Below are 22,533 nucleotides of genomic sequence, written 5' to 3'. Positions count from 1 at the left end.
TCCGATGAAGTCCCTCCTGTCATCAAAATCTTCCTATTGCTTCTTTGGCTTTTTAACAAAATCAAAGTACTTACTGTGATTTACAAGGGGGGCCTGATCTAGCCTTTTTCCTCTCCACACTCAGCTATCACTCACTCTAATGGTCACTTCATCTCAAACACCCTGGCTTAAACAGTCCAGGTCCTTTGCACTTCCCTTGCCCTCTCTTTAGAACACTCTTATTCCACATCTTCTCACGGAGCATTAATTCATGAACCTCTTCATTTACTCACAGCCCAGATATCTTTGTTTCAGAGACATCTTCCCTGACACTCTATCTCTTCCTTCCCATTGGCTGTAATTCTTCATAGCGCTAATTTTACCCAAAATTAAACTGCATATGTATCAGTTTGCTTATTGATCACCTATCTGCCCACTGGATTGTCAGCTTCTGGAGACAGAGACCTTGCCCATCTTATATTTCAGGGCTTAGAACTGCCTGGTGCATAGTAGATGTTACATACATACATGTTGACTAAGAAGAGTGGGCAGAGCCATGTAAGACAATTTCTCATTGGTTTGTACTTATAAGGTGCTTATTTCTACTAGAAAGTTGAGATCTTGTAAAACTCCACATATAAATCTCTGCAGGAAGCCCTCTGTTTCTCTATGTGGGACTTCTACTTCTTATGTCCACAGAAATGTGCTGTAGAATACATTACACAGTGTTTTGGATAAAGAAATGTACCAAGTTCACATGAAATTTTAGCTGCTCTTGACCTCAACTGGAAATTTGTGTGTGTGTGTGTGGTACGTGGGCCTCTCACTGTTGTGGCCTCTCCCGTTGCGGAGCACAGGCTCCGGACGTGCAGGCTCAGTGGCCATGGCTCACGGGCCCAGCTGCTCCGCAGCACGTGGGATCCTCCCGGACCGGGGCACGAACCCGTGTCCCCTGCATTGGCAGGCGGACTCTCAACCACTGTGCCACCAGGGAAGCCCGGAAATAAAAATATTTATCAGCAAAGAGGTATCTGGCTTGGGTCATTTTTCTTGAAAAATAAAAATAATTGTTTCATTTATAACTCAATTTTAAATAAATAGATAAAGAAGGGCAAAATCAATTAAACCTCAATTTTAAAAGAAATAAAGGAGAAAAAAAAAGAGGAAGGGAGGGAGGAAGGGATGAATAAGTAAATAAATTTGTAAGAATTCATCTAGGAAAGTCAGTAAATTGTAAAGATACTGAAAATCATGTAATTTGGCTTACTGGCTAGATGTATGAATTCAACCAGTAGCAGTCTGATCAGCTAAACATTAATAATAACATTCCTTTGTCAGCAATACCCAGGACCTTTCCAGGGCCAAAGTTACTGGATTTTACAAAGAAATAGCATGCTTTCAATAATCCTCCCAAGTCCTGACAAATAAATAAAATTTAGTTCCCAGGCACATCTCTGAATAGCTATGTGAAAATGGCTGTGGGATGTGATATGTAAATGTGACTATCATTCTAATTTGTATGTTTCTTTGATCCCACAACAAGAATGATAATAACCTCTCTTCCCCCAGCTTCTCTTATATGACCCCAATATGCACCCTGGACCTCAAGGGCCATTTCTGGTTCCTACATCCTGGTGAAGGAAGGTCACAATCCTTGATGTCTGGTGTGCTCTGGACCAGTGTGTCTCTCCCAAGGAGGGTGGCAGCCTGCATAAATGATCACATGGAGGACTCAAGGTGTCACCATTGGTGACATTTGTCTTTTCTCATTTTGCTGGGATTCCAATAACATCCTTATTATTTGGTGGACTAATACAAAGTGGTTAGTCTGTGTTTTGAACAGTGAAAATGCATTACAGAGGTTCTGAAATAATTGCACCCTTACTCCAGAAATCTATTCTCTGGTCACTGGAACATTAAAGACAAAATTAGGTTCCAGGAGCAGAGAGATCTGGGTTCAAATCCTGGTTCTAAAACTTCCTGCCTATGTGACCTTGGGCACATTACCTCACCTCCTTTTCCTCAGTGTCTCCATCTGTAAAATGGAAATAATAATGGTCCCTACTTCACAGGCTATGTTGAAGAAAAAAATTAGATACAGGAAAATATTTTAGCAAAGTGCCTGGAGCTTTTATAAATATGTATTTAGTATAATTTATAAGCAAAGGGCTAGGGAAGGTCTTCTGAGTGCAATGAGAAAAAGGAATTGCCCTATCTTGAGTAAAAAAGCTGTAGATGTTGCTATCTGTACTAGAAAAAAAGGAACTGGAATCTAAGGAGTTATAAATAATAAATAAATGTTAATAATAATAAATAATATTCATTGATGTCAGGAATCTTACACAAGTTATTGCTTTTAGACTTCACAACAACAAAATATAATAATACTTTCAATTGCTAGAGATGTAAACCTAATTCAAAATGGCTTAAGGCAAAAGGGAGAAAGAGCAAGGGAGGAAGAAACTGAGAAAGTAAGAAAGTGAGAGAGAGAGAGAGAGGGGGAAGATGTGTTGACTTTCACAACTAGAACATCAAGGAGGAGATTTGATATAGCTAGAAGACCTGCAGGTTAAATGATGTGTGAATGTTTTCTCTCTCTTCCTTGCTCCATTCTCCCAGCTACATTGTTCTCTCTTTCTTCTTATTTGCTGGCCACATTCCCTCCTACTTCAGAGAGGCTGTCTTAGTGAGCCAAGAAATTATGACTCTGGAAGCTCCAGGGACATACCCTTGCAGTATGCAATCCAACAGAAGGACAAACCCACCCTTATCCATGATTCCTATGTCAAATCTTAAGGAAGCAGTCTAGGTGGGCTCTAATTGAGTTACATGCCGACCATTTGTCCAGTCACTAGGCTACAGGCATGGGGTACCCCAACTGGCTCTAGAAAAAGAAGAACAAACTAAGCCCAGAGTTAGGAGGAGGGAGGAAATAATAAAAATAAGAGCAGAAACAAACTAAATGGAGAATAGAAAAAAATGAACAATACTAAGGGCTAGTTTTTTTTCTTTTAAATCAGCTACTTTGACAAACCTTTAGCTATAAGAAGAAAACAGAAAAAAGACTCATATAAATAAAATCAGAAATTACAACTGATGCCACAGAAATAAAAAGAATTATAAGAGACTACTATAAACAATTATACGCCAACAAATTGGATAACCTAGAAGAAGTGGATAAATTCCTAGAAACATACAACTTGCCAAAATTTAATCATGAAAACATAAAAAATCTGAACAGACCAATGAGTAAAAAGATTGAATCAGTAATAAAAAAACCTCCCAGCAAAGAAAAGCTCAGGACGAGATACCTTCACTGGTGAATTTTACCAAACTTTCAAAGAAGAATTAATGCCTTCTCAATTCCTTCTCAAACTCTTCCAAAAAACTGAAGAGGAAAAACACTTCCTAATTCCTTTTACAAGGCCTTCATTACCCTGATACCAAAAGTAGAAAAATGCACTACGAGAAAAGAAAACAACAGACCAGTATCCCTGATGACTCTAGATGCAAAAGTCCTCAATAAAATACTGGCAGACTGAATTCAACAGCACGTAAGAAGGATCATACACCATGATTAAGTGGGATTTATCTCTGGGATACAAGGATGATTCAACATAGGCAAATCAATAGATGTGATACACCACATTACCAAACTGAAGAATTAAAAAAAAAATCACATCATCATCTTAACAAATGCAGAAAAAGCATTTGACAAGATTTAACATCCTTTCATGATCAAAATAAACTAAAAACAGAAGGAAGTGATCTCAACAAAGGCCATGTATGAAAATCCCACAGCCAACATAATAATCAACAGTAAAAAAACAATGTTTTTCCCCTGCAGGTTAAATACCAGCAAGACACTCTCATCATTTCTACTCAACACAGTACTGGAAGTTCTAGTTAGAGAAACCCAGTCTACGCTCTTGACTATACTGCTATATTTGTGACAGCTGTCTCTAAACTAGACTGCTGTGGCAATAGAGGATTAAGTCTTAGCTCTAGAAGGCAGCCTTAACACCAAAGGAGAGATGTCTTAGGATGTAAAAGTGTTGATCAATATGAGAAAGAACTTTATAAAAATTGGGTTCTCTGAAAATGGAACAGAGATTCTAGGACTGTTCTGATCCTACACGCAGACCCTGGGAATAAAATGTCTGGAGGCACCTATGCCTTTATGGATGCATCAAACAGGCCCCAGAACAGAGCCGAGTTTCCAAGGGGGTCCCACATGCACCAGTGTGGGCACACATGCTCATATGCAGAGCTCCTGCCACTGGAAGGAGCTCAGAAGGGATCCTTTCCTAAGTAGAAGCACAAATCCCCCAACACAAGCCTGCTCTTGGTGGGCTGGGCTGTCTGAATTCCCCAGGGAAGGGGTGTCTCCAGCTAAGCCAAGGCTGGCTCTGGGAGAACCGTGTGGAGGCACAGACGGGGCTGCCTTTCCCTCTCCTGACCTGGCAAGCTGGCCATTTTCCCGGAAGCAGAGGCAACATCCTGACGGAGTGTGAGTGAATTCAACTGCCTCTTCCCAAGGTCATTGACAGAATGTTCTCTGGAAACATGAGAACATGTGGTTTCTTTAAAGCAAGAAAAAGGGAAACAATTTTAAATACAGAAGCACATGCTCAATGTGAAGGCTCAGCTGGCAGGAGGAAGCTGATACACTCCCTGTGGTATAACTGCCACTTTTTCTCAGAGGTGTTTTGGGGTTTTTTTGGCAAGTTTTTAGGTGTTTTGCTCCGGACTTTGTTTTCCAGTCATCTGCAAACAAACCCTGATAAAACTATGCACCCACCGGAGACTGTTCTGAAGTAGAAATTCTGACAGCTATGAGAAGAGGCTTATCGAACCTGGGTGGCCACCAGCCTCCAGGGTCTCACCCCACACTCACCTGGTGAAAAGAAGGGGTGTCCTGGCAAAGCCAGCAGCCCTGCCCAAGGGTGCTCTCCTGTCTCTCCTGCCACAGCCCAGAAAATGTTCGCCTATGGTTCTTGACTTTGCCTTTTCTCTGACAGCCACCAAACTCCCCACCAGAACCTTGATTCTCAGGATGAGTTAAACCAAACAACCATTGATTCTATTTTTAATGATTACAATCATAAACTCTTTGTTGTTTCTGCTGAATTAGATTGCCACAGAAGGAATTTAACTTGTAATTTAGGAAGAACTTTCTAATTATGAGAGTTATTAGTTTCTAAGAAAAATTACTAAGGGTTCCTTTCTGTCATTATGGACTGGGCATCTATCCAAAGATCTTTGGTTATTTAAAAGGACTTAAACAAAGTCAGGGGAATTTTTTATTTCTTTCTTTCATTGGTTTCTACATTATAGAATCAAAGAAAATCAGATCTCAAAGGAACCTTCAAAAGTAGAAGGTCCAGTCTTCTTGTTAAAAACGTAAGTGTGAATGTGATTTTGTCTTATTGTCGGTAGTGAAGTTTAAACAAGAAAGGACACTGAATGCAGCCTGGAATCCTGGACTGGATCCTAAAACAGGAAAAGGACATCAGTAGAAAAGCTGATGAAGTCAGAATAAAGTCTGCAGTTTAGCTAACAGTATAGTGCCAATGGTAATTATTCAGTTTTGCTGAATGTTCCATGGTTATATAAGATGTTAACGTCAGGGAAATTGGGAGAAGGGTACATGACTGCTCTCTATAGCATTTTTCCAATAGCATTTTTCTGTAAATCTAAAACTATTCCAAAATTAAAAGTTTCTTTAAAAAATGGAAGACAGATTTCCATTTATTAATATATTTCTGAGTCAAATTTGTTTTCTGTATTGAGTAATAATACATTTTTTAATCCTTTAACGTGTGTTTAAATCAGGATCTCTATTCAAGATTCCCAAGGGTTAAACAAATCAACACTGCCTTCTCATTGTCATTCATGAGATAAAATGAAAATTTTCTGAACAGTTAAAACCTTTATAAATGTTAAAAAGAACTTAGAGTGAGCACCACACATGGATACAAAAAAAGTTTGACCCTGATACTCCTAGGAAAATCAGCAGGCACCATAATTTTTTGAACAGAATCATTCTTTTAAAAAGTTTGCATAGTAGTAATACCTTCAATGAAAGAAAACAGAACTTTTTTTCCTTTTATATTTTTGTATTTTCTTCCTTTCATTATTATATATAAAAGAGCAAGAGTGAGAAAGCATATGATAAATATTTCATATTTAATATAAGATTTAGAATAAGCCAAGACATAACCTCTGGCTTCTGGAGGGTGGCGGGTAGGTGGGGTGGTGTTGGGGGTGATCAGGTCCCTGCAAAGGTCACATGGAAGAAGACAGGAGTTGGAAGCCTTGTGACCAGAGGCAGCCTCAGTGGGCTCTGAGGGTAATGAGACCCTTTTTTCTTTTTCCTGACTATGACCAGGGTAACCCAGCTCAGAATAGCTATTCAGTCCCAAGTGACTTGAATGTGCTTTTCAAAATAGAACCTAACTTCCGGTTAAATAGTTTCTGTCTCTTAAACTTACTTAATGTGTTATCTCCAACGCTACACTATGCCACCTGTCTCTGACTTTGGGCAAGGAATCCATGCACTGTACAGAAGGACCATAATACTCTATAGATAAACTCCTTGAATAATCTAGTTGTTTATGTCAGAGGTCCACACACCTGTTCCGGGAGCCAGATAGCAAAAATGTTAGGTTTTGTGGGCCACGTGGAATCGCTGGAGCATAGTCAATAGTGTTTAGTTTTTGTGTGCACTTTTAAACAGCCCTTTAAAAATATAAAAACCATCCTTGGCTTGGGAGGGCATAGAAAAGAGGCCACTGGCCAAATTTGGCCAGCCGTTGTAGTTTGCCATGCCTTATCGCTGCTGACAACTTCTTTAATTTTTACTTTTAATAAAATGTCTCAAAGGAAAAAAAAAGAATGAAAAGGCCTGTTAAAAACCTTTCCCTAAGATGACAAAATCTTCCTAGATTAACAGGGTCATTTCGCAGGTCGTGGTTTACTCAGACATCAGCCTCTGCAGGTTCCAGGCAGGAGGGCTGTGGATTTGCAGGGGGAGTGTGCCAGTAGCCAGAGGCTCACACTACCTCTGGTCAAGGACTTCCTCCTGAGTGCAGAGGATCCTGAGGGCTCTCCAGGATCTGAGGGTCTGGTCCCAGGAGCCCAGAGGACAAGCCAGCAGCCTCCAATCTTGGGTGTGGCTATGAGTCTGCCTGATACCTGCTCACCTGATGCTCACTCACCTGAGCTCAGTGGCCAGCTGCATTCCCTGCTTCCCCTCCCCTGCATTTCATGCCCTCCCCTCCCCAACCTGCTCAGACAGCACATCCAGGAAGCTCTAGTCCTGTTTCTCCTCTGAGATGCCCCTGGACTACAAGGACACTGAGACCAGGTGGACAGCAGAGGATGGTCCAGTCCTGATGGAGCCATCAATGGCTTCTCATCCACCATGAGTTATTCTAATGCTCTGGTTGCTCAAGGTGTTTTCGGCCCTCAGTGCAGCCTCTGAAAAGGAGGAAGGATGCAGAATGGGGGACCTATTTTGGATCACTGCAAGCCATACCTTCCATGTTACCGAGGTTGATGACCTCCACTGCTGAGAGCTCCACGCAGGCGCTCCCTTCCCATCATGTGGCAGGAATGTAGGACACTGACAGGTCCCCTGCTTCCTGCTGCTTCAAGCTGTCCATCCTCTGAGTGTGACTACAGACACTGTTCCTTCTAAATCTTCAAGGGTCCCAGCATGTTCTAACATTTACCTTCTCTAATACAGAAGATTGGAGTAGGGAACGTGTCTATATATTGCCTTGCAAGCTATAGTCTTCTTAACTGTAGGAGAAATAAATAGCAGAAGTCTTTAAGTACTTAGGTTCTATGTAGTTTGTGTGTCCGTATTTAACAGAAAGGTTACTCCAATGTATACTTCCTATTAAGGAGTCTCTTCATAATATCAAACATATACTGAAAGTGGAAAATCTAGTTACATCAGTTATTCAAAAAACAACTGTTGACAACAACCACAGCCTCTGAATTTGAACTAACATAAACACATTCTATAGCATAAATTATAGTTTAACAAATTTATATTAAATACAAATATGTCCAACAGCATTTGTGAAAAGACAACGAAGTGTAGAGTGATCCACACTTGTTTTTTACTAGCTCATTCTGCTGCAGGTCACCAGAAATACCAGAAAAATTTAACTTCAATGTAGATCACTGTAGGAGAATTGTGGGATATCACTATACCAAACTCACTTTTCCACTTGATAACCATGAATTGGAGAAAAATTTCCCTTTGTTTTCCTCCTTCATCTCAGAACTGAATCAGAGAGTCTGTGATCTAAGAATCCACATGCATACGCATTTTCTCAGTCTACTAATGATAAAACTAAACATCCTATCATGTTGGGGGAGGGGCTTTTGCTATCAAAGAAGACTTTTTCAAATCCTGAGAAATAATTATAATGAAGCAAAATTATGGAGCTATAGCAATTAAAGCAGTAACGTCCTAGCATATTAGACAGATAAATGAAACAGAACAGAAAGGCCAGAAATAGACCCAAGTGTTTAGCAATTCAGTATTTGATAAAATGTAATTATCGATCCGTGAAAAGATGGACTGTTGAATGAACTGACTAACCATTTGGGGAAAGAGACTGAATATCTATTTCACTCCTTATGGTCAAATAAATGCCAGATGGATTATAAACATTTAAATATAAAAAGGTGTGAGTGTTTTTATATATTGGAAGATAACAAAGGCATTAAAGCTAGAAATGATAGGTAATTTTTATATAAAAAATTGAAATATTATTTTTGGCATAAATACATAAACAAATGAAATATAGGAAGCTGAAAGACAAGAACAAATGGGGGGAAATATTTACAACATAACTGGTGAACATAGAAATAAGGTTTCTAATCCACAAAATCTTTTTATAAAGCAATACAGAAAAATTAGCATCTGGTGAAAATGCTGGGAAATGTAATGAATAGGCATTTCACAAAATAAGTAAATATGAATAATCAATGAACCTATAAAATGATACTCAATCTCTCTAGTTAAAATGATACAAATTAGAAATAAAAATGAGATCTTTCACCTCTCAACACTACATGGCATAAAGGCATCAATGGTGCTTGGAATTAATTACAACAGGTAGCAAACTCGCAAACTGCTGGCTGGCCCAAGGGCTTTGCTTGCCCCAATGGCACCTGTGTACCATGAAGAATCAGCACCCTTCCTCCAGGCAGATGCTGGTCAAGCAGAGTATGAGGTAGATTTCAGCCCACCCGATCCTGTGCTGAGCACCACCTGTGCAAGGTGGAAGTATAAATCAGACTCACATCTTTCCAGAGTGCAAATCAGCAACAAGCATCACAAATAAAACTGCACCTCCTCTGACCTTCTAACTCAGCTTGTAGGCATTTATCCCAAAAAGATCCATCAAGGATCAAAGATGCATAAACAGGGATGTTTGTAGTAAGGCTATTCATAATAGCAAAACTCTGGAAACAATTAATGGTATATGAGTCAGGGATTGGTTATAAACCATTTTTCATGCATTCCAGAGCCAAAATGTAGCCAATAAGAAGATAACATAAAAGTATTTCTAAGAGGAGCTTCAAGATGGCAGAAGAGTAAGATGCAGAGATCACCTTCCTCCCCACAAATACATCAGAAATACATCTACATGTGGAACAACTCCTATAGAACACCCACTGAATGCTGGCAGAAGACCTCAGGCACCCCAAAAGGCAAGAAACTCCCCACGTACCTGGGTAGGGTAAAATAAAAAAGAAACAACAGAGACAAAATAATAGGGACGGGATCTGCACCAGTGGGAGGGGGCTGTGAAGGAGGAAAGGTTTCCACACACTAGGAAGCCCCTTCTCGGGTGGAGACTGCAGGGGGCAGAGGGCGTAAGCTGCGGAGCCATGGAGGAGAGCGCAGCAACAGGGGTGCGGAGGTCAAGCGGAGAGATTCCCGCATAGAGGATCGGTGCCGACCAGCACTCACCAGCCCGAGAGGCTTGTCTGCTCACCCGCCGGGGCGGGCGGGGCTGGGAGCTGAGGCAACGGCTTCGGAGGTCGGATCCCAGGGAGAGGACTGGGGTTGGCTGCGTGAACACAGCCTGAAGGGGCTAATGCGCCACAGCTAGCCGGGAGGGAGTCTGCGAAAAAGTCTGGAGCTGCTGAAGAGGCAAGAGACTTTTTCTTGCCTCTTTGTTGCCTTGTCTCTGGTGCGTGAGGAGAGGAGATTAAGAGGACTGCTTAAAGGAGCTCCAGAGACGGGCGTGAGCCGCGGCTATCAGTGTGGACCCCAGAGACGGGCGAGAGATGCTAAGGCTGCTGCTGCAACCACCAAGAAGCCTGTGTGCGAGCACAAGTCACTATACACACCTCCCCTCCCGGGAGCCTGTACAGCCCTCCACTGCCAGGGTCCCGTGATCCAGGAACAACTTCCCCAGGAGAACACACGGCGCGCCTCAGGCTGGTGCAACGTCCCGCCGGCCTCTGCCGCCGCAGGCTCGCCCCGCACTCTGTGCCCCTCCCTCCCCCCCGGCCTGAGTGAGCCAGAGCCCCCGAAGCAGCTGCTCCTTTAACCCCGTTCTGTCTGAGTGAAGAACAGCCCTCAGGTGACCTACATGCAAAGGCAGGGCCAAATCCAAAGCTGAATCCCAGGAGCTGTGCAAACAAAGAAGAGAAAGGGAAATCTCTCCCAGCAGCCTCAGGAGCAGCAGATTAAATATCCACAGTCAACTTGATGTACCCTGCATCTGTGGAATACCTGAATAGACAACGAATCATCCCAAATTGAGGAGGCGGACTTTGGGAGCAACGATATATTTTTTTTCCCCCTTTTTCTCTTTTTTTGAGTGTGTCTGTGTATGCTTTGTGTGTGATTTTGTCTGTATAGCTTTGCTTTTACCATTTGTCCTAGGGTTCTGTCTGTCCATTTTATTTTCTCTTTACTTTTTAAACATTTTTTTCTTAATAATTATTTTTTACTTTAATAATTTTATTTTATTTTACTTTATTATATTTTATCTTCTTCTTTCTTTCTTTCTTTCTTTTTTCCCTTTTATTCTGAGCCGTGTGGATGACAGGCTCTTAGTGCTCCAGCCACACTTCAGGGCTATGCCTCTGAGGTGGGAGAGCCAACTTCAGGACACTGGTCCACAAGAGACCTCCCAGCTCCACATAATATCAAATGGCAAAAATCTCGCAGACATCTCCATCTCAATGCCAAGACCCAGCTCCACTCAACGACGAGCAAGCTACAGTGCTGGACCCCTATGCCAAACAACTAGCAAGACAGGAACACAACCCCATCCATTAGCAGAGAGGCTGCCTAAAATCATAATAAAGCCACAGACACCCCAAAACACACCACCAGACATGGACCTGCCCACCAGGAAGACAAGATCCAGCCTCATCCACCAGAACACAGGCACTAGTCCCCTCCACCAGGAAGCCTACACAACACACTGAACCAACTTTAGCCACTGGGGACAGACACCAGAAACAACAGGAACTACAAACCTGCAGCCTGCAAAAAGGAGACCACAAACACAGTAAGTTAGGCAAAATGAGAAGACAGAGAAACACAAAGCAGATGAAGGAGCAAGGCAAAAACCCACCAGACCTAACAAATGAAGAAGAAATAGGCAGTCTACCTGAAAAAGAATTCAGAATAATGATAGTAAACATGATCCAAAATCTTGGAAACAGAATGAAGAAAATACAAGAAACGTTTAAAAAGGACATAGAAGAACTAAAGAGCAAACACAGAGTGATGAACAACACAATAAATGAAATAAAAAATTCTCTACAAGGGATCAATAGCAGAATAACTGAGGCAAAAGAATGGGTAAGTGACCTGGAAGATAAAATAGTGGAATAACTACTGCAGAGCAGAATAAAGAAAGAAGAATGAAAAGAATTGAGGACAGTCTCAGAGACCTCTGGGACAACATTAAAGGCACCAACATCCCAATTATAGGGGTCCCAGAAGAAGAAGAGAAAAAGAAAGGGACTGAGCAAATATTTGAAGAGATTATAGTTGAAAACATCCCTAACATGACAAAGGAAAGAGTTAATCAAGTCCAGGAAGCACATAGAGTCCCATACAGGATAAATCCAAGGAGAAACACACCAAGACACATACTAATCAAACTATAAAATTAAATACAAAGAAACATACTAAAAGCAGCAAGGGAAAAAGAACAAATAACACACAAGGGAATCCCCATAAGGTTAACAGCTGATCTTTCAGCAGAGCCTCTACAAGCCACAAGGGAGTGGCAGGACATATTTAAACTGATGACGGAGAAAAACCTACAACCAAGATTATTCTACCCAGCAAGGATCTCATTCAGATTTGATGGAGAAATTAAAACCTTTATAGACAAGCAAAGGCTAAGAGAATTCAGCACCACCAAACCAGCTTTACAACAAATGCTAAAGGAACTTCTCTGGCAGGAAACACAAGAAAAGGAAAAGACCTACAGTAACAAACACAAAACAATTAAGAAAAGGGTAATAGGAACATACATATCGATAATTACCTTAAATGTAAATGGATTAAATGCTCCAACCAAAAGACATAAACTGGCTGAATGGATATAAAAACAAGACCCTCATATATGCTTTCTACAAGAGACCCACTTGAGACCTAGGGACACATACAGACTGAAAGTGAGGGGATGGAAAAAGATATTCTATGCAATTGGAAATGAAAAGAAAGCTGGAGTAGCAATTCTCATGTCAGACAAAATAGACTTTAAAACAAAAACTATTGCAAGAGACAAAGAATGGTACTACATAATGATCAAGGGATCGATCCAAGAAGAAGATATAACAATTGTAAATATTTATGCACCCAACATAGAGCACCTCAATACATAAGGCAAATACTAACAGTCATAAAAGGGGAAATCGACAGTAACACATTCATAATAGGGGACTTTAACACCCCAGTTTCCACAATGGACAGATCATCCAAAATGAAAATAAATAAGGAAACACAAGCTTTAAATGATACATTAAACAAGATGGACTTCATTGATATTTATAGGACATTCCATCCAAAAACAACAGAATATACATTCTTCTCAATTGCTCGTGGAACAGTCTCCAGGATAGATCATATCTTGGGTCACAAATCAAGCCTTGGTAAATGTAAGAAAATTGAAATCATATCAAGTGTCTTTTCTGACCACAACGTATAAGACTGGATATCAATTACAGGAAAAAGTCTGTAAGAAATACAAACACATGGAGGCTAAACAACACACTACTTAATAACCAAGAGATCACTGAGTAAATCAGAGGAAATCAAAAAATACCTAGAAACAAATGAGAATGAAAACACGATGACCAAAAATCTATGGGATGCAGCAAAAGCAGTTCTAAGAGGGAAGTTTATAACAATAAAATCCTACCTTAAAAAACAAGAAACATCTCAAACAAACAATCTAACCTTACACCTAAAGCAATTAGAGAAAGAAGAACAAGAAAACCCCAAAGTTAGCAGAAGGAAAGAAATCATAAAGATCATAGCAGAAATAAATGAAAGAAATGATAGCAAACATCAATAAAACTAAAAGCTGGTTCTTTGAGAAGATAAATAAAATTGATAAACCATTAGCCAGACTCATCAATAAAAAAACAGAGAAGACTCAAATCAATAGAATTAGAAATGGAAAAGGAGAAGTAACAAGTGACATTGCAGAAATACAACAGATCATGAGAGATTACTACAAGCAACTCTATGCCAATAAAATGGACAACCTGGAAGAAATGGACAAATTCTTAGAAATGTACACCCTTCCAAGACTGAACCAGGAAAAAATAGAAAACATGAACAGACCAATCACAAGCACTAAAGTTGAAACTGTGATTAAAAATCTTCCAACAAACAGAAGCCCAGGACCAGATGGCTTCACAGGCAAATTCTATCAAACATTGAGAGAAGAGTTAACACCTATCCTTCTCAAACTCTTCCAAAAAATTGCAGAGGAGGGAGCACTCCCAAACTCATTCCATGAGGCCACTATCATCCTGATACCAAAACCAGACAAAGATGTCACAGAGAAAGAAAATTACAGGCCAATATCACTGACGAATATAGATGCAAAAATCCTCAACAAAATATTAGCAAAGAGAATCCAACAGCACAGTAAAAGGATCATACACTATGAAAAAGTGGGGTTTATCTCAGGAATACAAGGATATTTCAATATATGCAAATCAATAATCTGATACACCATATTAAGAAATTGAAGGAGAAAAACCATATGATCATCTCAGTAGATGCAGAGAAAGCTTTTGACAAAATTCAACACCAATTTATGATAAAACCCCTCCAGAACGTAGGCATAGAGGGAACTTTCCTCTACATAATAAAGGCCATATATGACAAACCCAGAGCCAACATCGTCCTCAATGGTGAAGAACTGAAACCATTTCCACTAAGATCAGGAACAAAAGAAGGATGTGCACTCTCACCACTATTATTCAACATAGTTTTGGAAGTTTTAGCCACAGCAATCAGTGAAGAAAAAGAAATAAAAGGAATCTAAATTGGAAAAGAAGAAGTAAAGCTGTCACTCTTTGCAGATGACATGATACTATACATAGAGTATCCTAAAGATGCTACCAGAAAACTACTAGAGCTAATCAATGAATTTGGTAAAGTAGAAGGATACAAAATTAATGCACAGAAATCTCTTGCATTCCTATACATTAATGATGAAAAATCTGAAAGTTAAATTAAGAAAACACTCCCATTTACCAATGCAACAAAAAGAATAAAATACCTAGGAATAAACCTACCTAAGGAGACAAAAGACCTGTATGTAGAAAATTATAAGACACTGATGAAAGAAATTAAAGATGATACAAATAGATGGAGAGATATACCATGTTCTTGGATTGGAAGAATCAACATTGTGAAAATGACTCTACTACCCAAAGCAATCTACAGATTCAATGCAATCCTTATCAAACGAACACTGGCATTTTTCACAGTAGTAGAAAAATAAAAACTTCACAATTTGTATAGAAACACAGAAGACCCTAAATAGCCAAAACAATCTTGAGAAAGAAAAACGAAGCTGGAGGAATCAGGCCCCTGGCCTTCAGACTCTATTACAAAGCTACAGTAATCAAAACAGTATGGTACTGGCAAAAAACAGAAATGTAGATCAATGGAACAGGATGGAAAGCCCAGAGATAAACGCACGCACATATGGTCCCCTTATCTTTGATAAAGGAGACAAGATTATAGAGTGGAGAAAAGACAGCCTCTTCAATAAGTGGTGCTGGGAAAACTGGACAGCTACATGTAAAAGAAATAAATTAGAACACTCCCTACCACCATACACAAAAATAAACAGAAAATAGATTAAAGACCTATATGTAAGGCCAGACACTATCAAGCTCTTAGAGGAAAACATAGGCAGAACACTCTATGACATAAATCACAGCAAGATCCTTTTTGACCCACCTCCTAAAGAAATGGAAGTAAAAACAAAAAGTAGAACCTAGTGAAACTTAAAATCTTTTGCACAAGAAAGGAAGCCATAAACAAGACAAAAGGACCACCCTCAGAATGGGAGAAAATATTTGTAAATGAAGCAACTGACAAAGGATTAATCCCCCAAATTACAAGCAGCTCATGCAGCTCAATAACAAAAAAACAAAGAACCCAATCCAAAAATGGGCAGAAGACTTAAGTAGACATTTCTCCAAAGAAGATACACAGATTGCCAACAAACTCATGAAAGAATGCTCAACATCATTAATCATTAGAGAAATGCAAATCAAAACTACAATGAGATATCATCTCACACCAGTCAGAATGGCTATCATCAAAAAATCTACAAACAATAAATGCTGGATAGGGTGTGGAGAAAAGGGAACACTCTTGCACTGCTGGTGGGAATGTGAATTGGTACAGCCACTATGGAGAACAGTATGGAGGTTCCTTAAAAAACTACAAACAGTTCTACCATACGACCCAGCAATCCCACTACTGGGCATATACCCTGAGAAAACCATAATTCAAAAAGAGTCACGTACCAAAATGTTCACTGCAGCTCTATTTACAATAGCCAGGACATGGAAGCAGCCTAAGTGTCCATCAACAGATGAATGGATAAAGAAGATGTGGTATATATATATACAATGGAATATTACTCAGCCATAAAAGGAATTAAAATTGAGTTATTTGTAGTGAGGTGGATGGACCTAGAGTCTGTCATACAGAGTGAAGTAAGTCAGAAAGAGAAAAACAAATACAGTATGCTAACACATATATATGGAATCTAAAAAGAAAAAAGAGAAAAATGGTCATTAAGAACCTAGGGGCAAGACGGGAATAAAGACGAAGACCTATTAGAGAATGGACTTTAGGATATGGGGAGGGGGAAGGGTAAGCTGTGACAAAGTGAGAGAGTGGCATGGACATATATACACTATGAAAAGTAAAATAGATAGCTAGCGGGAACAGGGAGATCAGCTCGGTGCTTTGTGACCACCTAGAAGGGTGGGATAGGGAGGGTGGGAGGGAGGGAGACACAAGAGGGAAGAGATACGGGGACATATGTATACGTATAACTGATTCACTTTGTTATAAAGCAGAAAGTAACACACCATTGTAAAGCAATTAAACTCCAATAAAGATGTTAAAAAATGTATTTCCATAACATGTTATGTAATCCTATAACTGAGTGATAAAACATCTTATATAATCACACATTTATATGTCTCTGTATGCAGAGAAATGATTGAAACTACATCAAGAAAAGTTTGAGTAGCTGCCTCTAGAGTTGTGACTTGGGATGACTTTTATATTTTACCTCTTTTATTAGATATATATTTTCTTTGGAAGTCCAGAGTTCTTTCTTGAGTCATTTCTGTGTATAAATTCTGTCTTCATTTAACCCCATCTGTCTAGTAGCCCCCTGACATTCCTTGCAATCTATTTTGTCTTTGACTCAAATCAAAGAGCCCCCATTTGGAGAGGAGGGAGACTTGAGGGTCCACAGACTCAAAAGTCAAAGTATGTATTGACAGATAACTTCAGTCAGTCACTCCTTTCTTCAATTTCTATATGGCAACAAATTTCACAACAAACTGTGTTAATAATATAAAAGATACATTAATTTGAAAGCTTTTCATTTTTAATTTCAAAAATAAATACAATTTTTTAAAGCAAAAAAAGACAAAAACCATTCACCCATTTCTCCTGTCCCCCACCTCCCCTGGCAACCACCAGTCTGTTCTCTGTACCTTTGGGCTTATATATATATATAAGATTATATAAGATTATATATATTAGATTATTAGATTATATATTATTATATATTATATATATAAGTATTAGATTATATATATTAGATTATATATATTATATATATTATTAGATTATATATATTAGATTATATATATTATATATATATTAGATTATATATATTATATATATATATTAGATTATATATATTATATATATATATTAGATTCCATTTTTAAGTGAGGTCACATGGTATTTGTCTTTGTCTGACTTATTTCTCTTAGCATTATGCCCTCGAGGTCCATCCATGTTTTAACAAATGGCACAATTTCATTCTTTTTTATGGCTGAGTAATATTCCACTGTGTCTATACACCACATTTTCTTTATCCATTCATCCACCAATGGACACTTAGGTTGTTTCTATATCTTAGCTATTGTAAATAATGCTGCAATGAACATGGGGGGGCAGATATTTTTTCGAGTTCGTGCTTTTATTTTCTTCAAACACCAAGAAGTGGAATTCCTGGGTGATATGGTAGCCCTATTTTCAAGGTTTTGAGGAACCTCCTTACTCTTTCCCATAGTGGTGGCACCAATTTACATTCCCGCTAACAGAACAAGGGATCCCTTTTCTCTACATTCTCACCAACATTTGTTATTTCTAGTCTTTTTGATGATAGCCATTCTAACAGGTGTGGGGTGGTATCTCATTGTGGTTTTGATTTGCATTTCCCTGATGATTAGTGATGTAGAACATCTTTTCATGTACCTGTTGGCCATTTGTATGAATGAAAAGAATGACAAGTTTTCATTTTTAACTGAGTTTCAAGGTGGCAACTGCAACCCCATATCAAACCTGAAAATTCAAATCAGTCAAGTTTTTCAAACATTATTAAGGGAAGAGATATATGGGAAATGCAAGCAGGAAATGCCCATTCATGGAACTGCAACATATTTTGCATCAGAATATGTTTCTTTGTTTCTAGGCATACTTTTTCTAGGTACACTTGAAATAGATTATGATTCCCAGGGTATAAATATTTAATAGAATTTCATACCAATACGCTTAATGCTTTACATTAGAAGACTTTCTTAAAGTAATATTTTCTCATCAAGTTATTTACTTTATATTTAACTTAATTTCCTCCACAAATCATTCACCATCTCCCTAAGACCACATATAGACTTAAAGAAACAAAATTCATTTGAGTACTACTGAACTAAAAGAAAAATACCAGTCATTTTTTACAAAGTGTCAATTTTTTTTTTTTTTTTTTTTTTTTGTGGTATGCAGGCCTCTCACTGTTGTGGCCTCTCCCGTTGTGGAGCACAGGCTCCGGACATACAGGCTCAGTGGCCATGGCTCATGGGCCCAGCCGCTCCACGGCATGTGGGATCTTCCCGGACCGGGGCATGAACCTGTGTCCCCTGCATCGGCAGGCGGACTCTCAACCATTGCACCACCAGGGAAGCCCAAAAGTGTCAATTTTATAAGTTTAATTTTCTACTGTCTGAGATAGGCAAGTACAATCTCTAGCATGCATGCCAAGGAGGGTGCAACAATTATTTGTTTGGTTCAGGGATGAGCAGGTCCATAGGGACTAATGTTAGTTAATGGGAATAGAACATAATGAAGTTCACATCTAAAAGTGTTGTTAAAAACAATAGAGGTTCTGGAGGTGAGCAATTAAAAGGAAGATGGTAACTTAATAATACTAGTAGCAATAAGCAAAACAGACCAGCTGGAAGATTAACAGAACCAGAACAAGAGGTAGCTAAAAAGAGCCTTCCTGGGTAGGAGCAAGCCTCAAAGCCTAGTAACATCTGTCCCTGCAAAGAGAACTGACTTTAATTGGATCAGACAGTTGAGCAATTTATACCCAGGGCATTGTTGAAAACAACAAAGAAATCAGCAGGCAATTAAAAGAAGTTAAAATCTTGGTGTGACACCAACAGCAAACCAGTCAGAAACTCGTCAGGGAGATCAGGGAAAGACAAAGTCAAAGAGACCCCATTAAGACCACAATCACTCCCCATGGTCAGAGATATTGTCCCACACCCAAGGCTGTGCCCTCAGAGGAGTGACATCACAGGCTTCCCACAGCCAGGAAAATAGTCCAGCCAATACCAGACAAATGCACCAGCACACAGGCAAACATCAACAAGCGCTGGTGGAGAGATCAGTCTCCAAACTTGCTATGTATAACCTAAAGTGTTCAGTTTTCAACCAAAAAAGAAAATGAGGCATGCGTAGAATCAGAGAATCATCACCTATACACAGGAATAGAAAGCAGGCAACAGAAACAGCCTTTGTAGGCCCAGACGGTGGGCCTAGTGAACAAAGACTTCAGAGGAGCTATTATAAATATGTTCAAAGAAATAGAGGAACCATAAAAAAGAAAGAAAAAGAAAGAAATTGAAGAAGACCTAAAAAAATGGACCATGTTCATGGATAAGAATATTTAATGTTTTTAAGAGGGAAATGCTCCCAAATTGATCTACAGAGTTGACACAATCCCTATCAAACCCCAGCTTCTGTTTTTGCATAAATTGACAAGTTGATCCTAAAATTCATATAAAAAATGCAAAGGAACCATAACAGCCAAAACAATCTTGAAACAGAACAAAGCTCGATGACTCAAACTTCCCCATTTCCAAGTTTACTACAAAACTACAGTAATTAAGATTCTGTAGTTCTGGTGTAAGGACAGATACACAGATCAATGAGATGGAATGGAGAGTCCAGAAATAAACCTTTATGTTGATCTTCAACAGGGTGTCGAGATAATTGTGGACAGAATAGTTGTTTCAACACCTACTGTTGGGAAAACTGGATATGTGCCTGAAAAAAAGCTGAAATTGGACCTTTGCTCCAAACTATATATAAAAATTAACTCAAAATGGATCTGAGACATAAAGGTATGAGTTACAACTATAAAAATCCGAGAGAAAAACATAGGAGCAAATCTTCAAGATCTTGGGTTAGAAAATGGCTTCTTATATATAATACAAAACTACAAGCAAAAAAAGAAAAACTGAGAAAACTGAACTCCATCAAAATTAAAGACTTTTGTTTGGTATATGATACCATCAAAAAAGGGAAAAGGCAACCCTCAAAGTGGGATAAAATATTTGCAAATCTTATATCAAATAAGGGACTTGTATCCAAAATATGTAAAGAACTCTTACAGCTCAATAATAAAAATGAGTCAACTGAAAAGTGGGCAAAGGATCTGAATAAACGTTTCTCCAAAGAAGATATACAAATGGCTATAAAGCACATCAAAAGATTCTCAGCATTATGACATAAAGGAATGCAATCAAAGTCACAGTAAGATACCACTTCACATGCACTAGGGTGGCTATAATCAAAATGACAATAACATGAGCTGATAAGGATGGAGAGGAATTGGAACCCTCCCACATTGCTGGTGGAAATCTAAAAATGGTAAAGCCACTTTGTTGTTTTTTTTTTCTAATTGAAGTATAATTGATTTACAATGTATTGGTTTCTGGTGCACAGCAAAGTGATTCAGTTATACATATATATATTGATTTTCATATTCTTTTCCATTATGATTTAGTACAGGATATTGAATATAGTTCCCTGTGCTACACAGTAGGACCTTGTTGTTTATTTATTTTATATATAGTAGTTTGTATCTGCTAATCCCATACTCCTAGTTTGTCCCTCCCCCACCCCCTTTCCCCTTTGGTAACCATAAGTTTGCTTTCCATGTGAGTCTGTTTCTGTTTCATAAGTAAGTTCACTTGTGTCATATTTTAGATTCCACCTATAAGTGATCTCCTGTGGTATTTGTCTTTTTCTGTCTGACTTACTTTATTTAGTATGATAATCTCTAGGTCCATCCATGTTGCTGCAAATGGCATTATTTCCTTCTTTTTTATGGCTGAGCAGTATTCCATTGTGTATATATACCACATCTTCTTTATCTATTCATCTGTTGATGTACATTTAGGTTGCCACCATGTCTTGACTATTGTGAATAGTGCTGCCATGAACACTGGGGTGCATGTATCTTTTCAAATTATAGCTTTCTCCAGGTATATGCTCAGGAGTGGAATTGCTGGATCATATGGCAACTCTATTTTTAGTTTTTAAGGAACCTCCATACTGTTTTCCATAGTGGGTGTACCAATTTACATTCCCACCAACAGTGTAGGAGGGTTCCCTTTTTCTCTGCCCCCTCTCTAGCATTTGTTATTTCTAGACTTTTTGATGACAGACATTCTGACCTGTGTGAGGTGGTACCTCATTGTAGTATTGATTTGCATTTCTCTAATAATTAGTGATTCTGAACATCTTTTCATGTGCCTATTGGCCACCTTTATGTGGTAAAGTCACTTTGGAAAACAGTCTGGCAGTTCTTCAAAGTGTTAAACATAGAGTTACCATATAACCCAGCAATTCCACTCTTAGTTTTATATCCAAGAAAAAAATAAAACATATATCCACACAAAAACTTGTATACAGATGTTCATGGCAGGATTATTCATAACAGCCAAATAATATCCACTATCTAGAAAATAATAAAGAACACTTCCTCCTCTTTCACCCACACCTCCCTTCTACCCCTTCCCAGTAAAAAAAGGAAGGGGGAGAAATAAAAATGTAAGTTACCAATAGTAACCGAACAAGAAAAGGAGAAGAGCTTAACTGGATGAATTTAGAAAAGTGCTGGCTCATCTACAAAACAGAAGTTTGAGAGTATCACAATGAGGTCATGTCCCCACCTCCCAAAAACTACATCTTGTGAGTCTACAAAATCCTGACAATTCTCTCCCAAATCTTGAGAGAAGAAAAAGGTGTAATTACAATCTAAACCATCAATCAAACTTGAAGGTAGAAACTTTTGGGATATGGAAGGTCTTTGAAATACCTACTTCCACTTCCCTTATCTGGGATTCACATCCCAGTTAGTGGTCAGCTAGAATTCTAAACACATTGGAGGCCACCACTACATGGCTTCTCTTATCAGTGGCAACATACCCACCCCAGGTATTGATAATTAACATAGGGATGTTAAATATGGACTCTCATTGGGGGTATTAGGGCCATTAGAAATATATGATTGCCTAAATTATTTTAAAGACACGATTCACCTGTGGAGTCATATGAACTGTAATGTATCTACTTGTTAATATGTTTTTTAAAAAATAAATATCTGTGTACAGGAAAAAAATACCTACTTCTGCTTCTCAGGAAACTCCTGAAGATTGTGTTCCACCAAAGTGATGGAGTGAACTAAG

Source organism: Delphinapterus leucas, chromosome 6 (genome assembly GCF_059928025.1).
Source record: "Delphinapterus leucas isolate spDelLeu-1000000601 "Yukka" chromosome 6, BTC_Dleu_Yukka2, whole genome shotgun sequence".
Lineage (NCBI taxonomy): Eukaryota > Metazoa > Chordata > Mammalia > Artiodactyla > Monodontidae > Delphinapterus > Delphinapterus leucas.
This window is presented reverse-complemented; position numbering follows the sequence as displayed.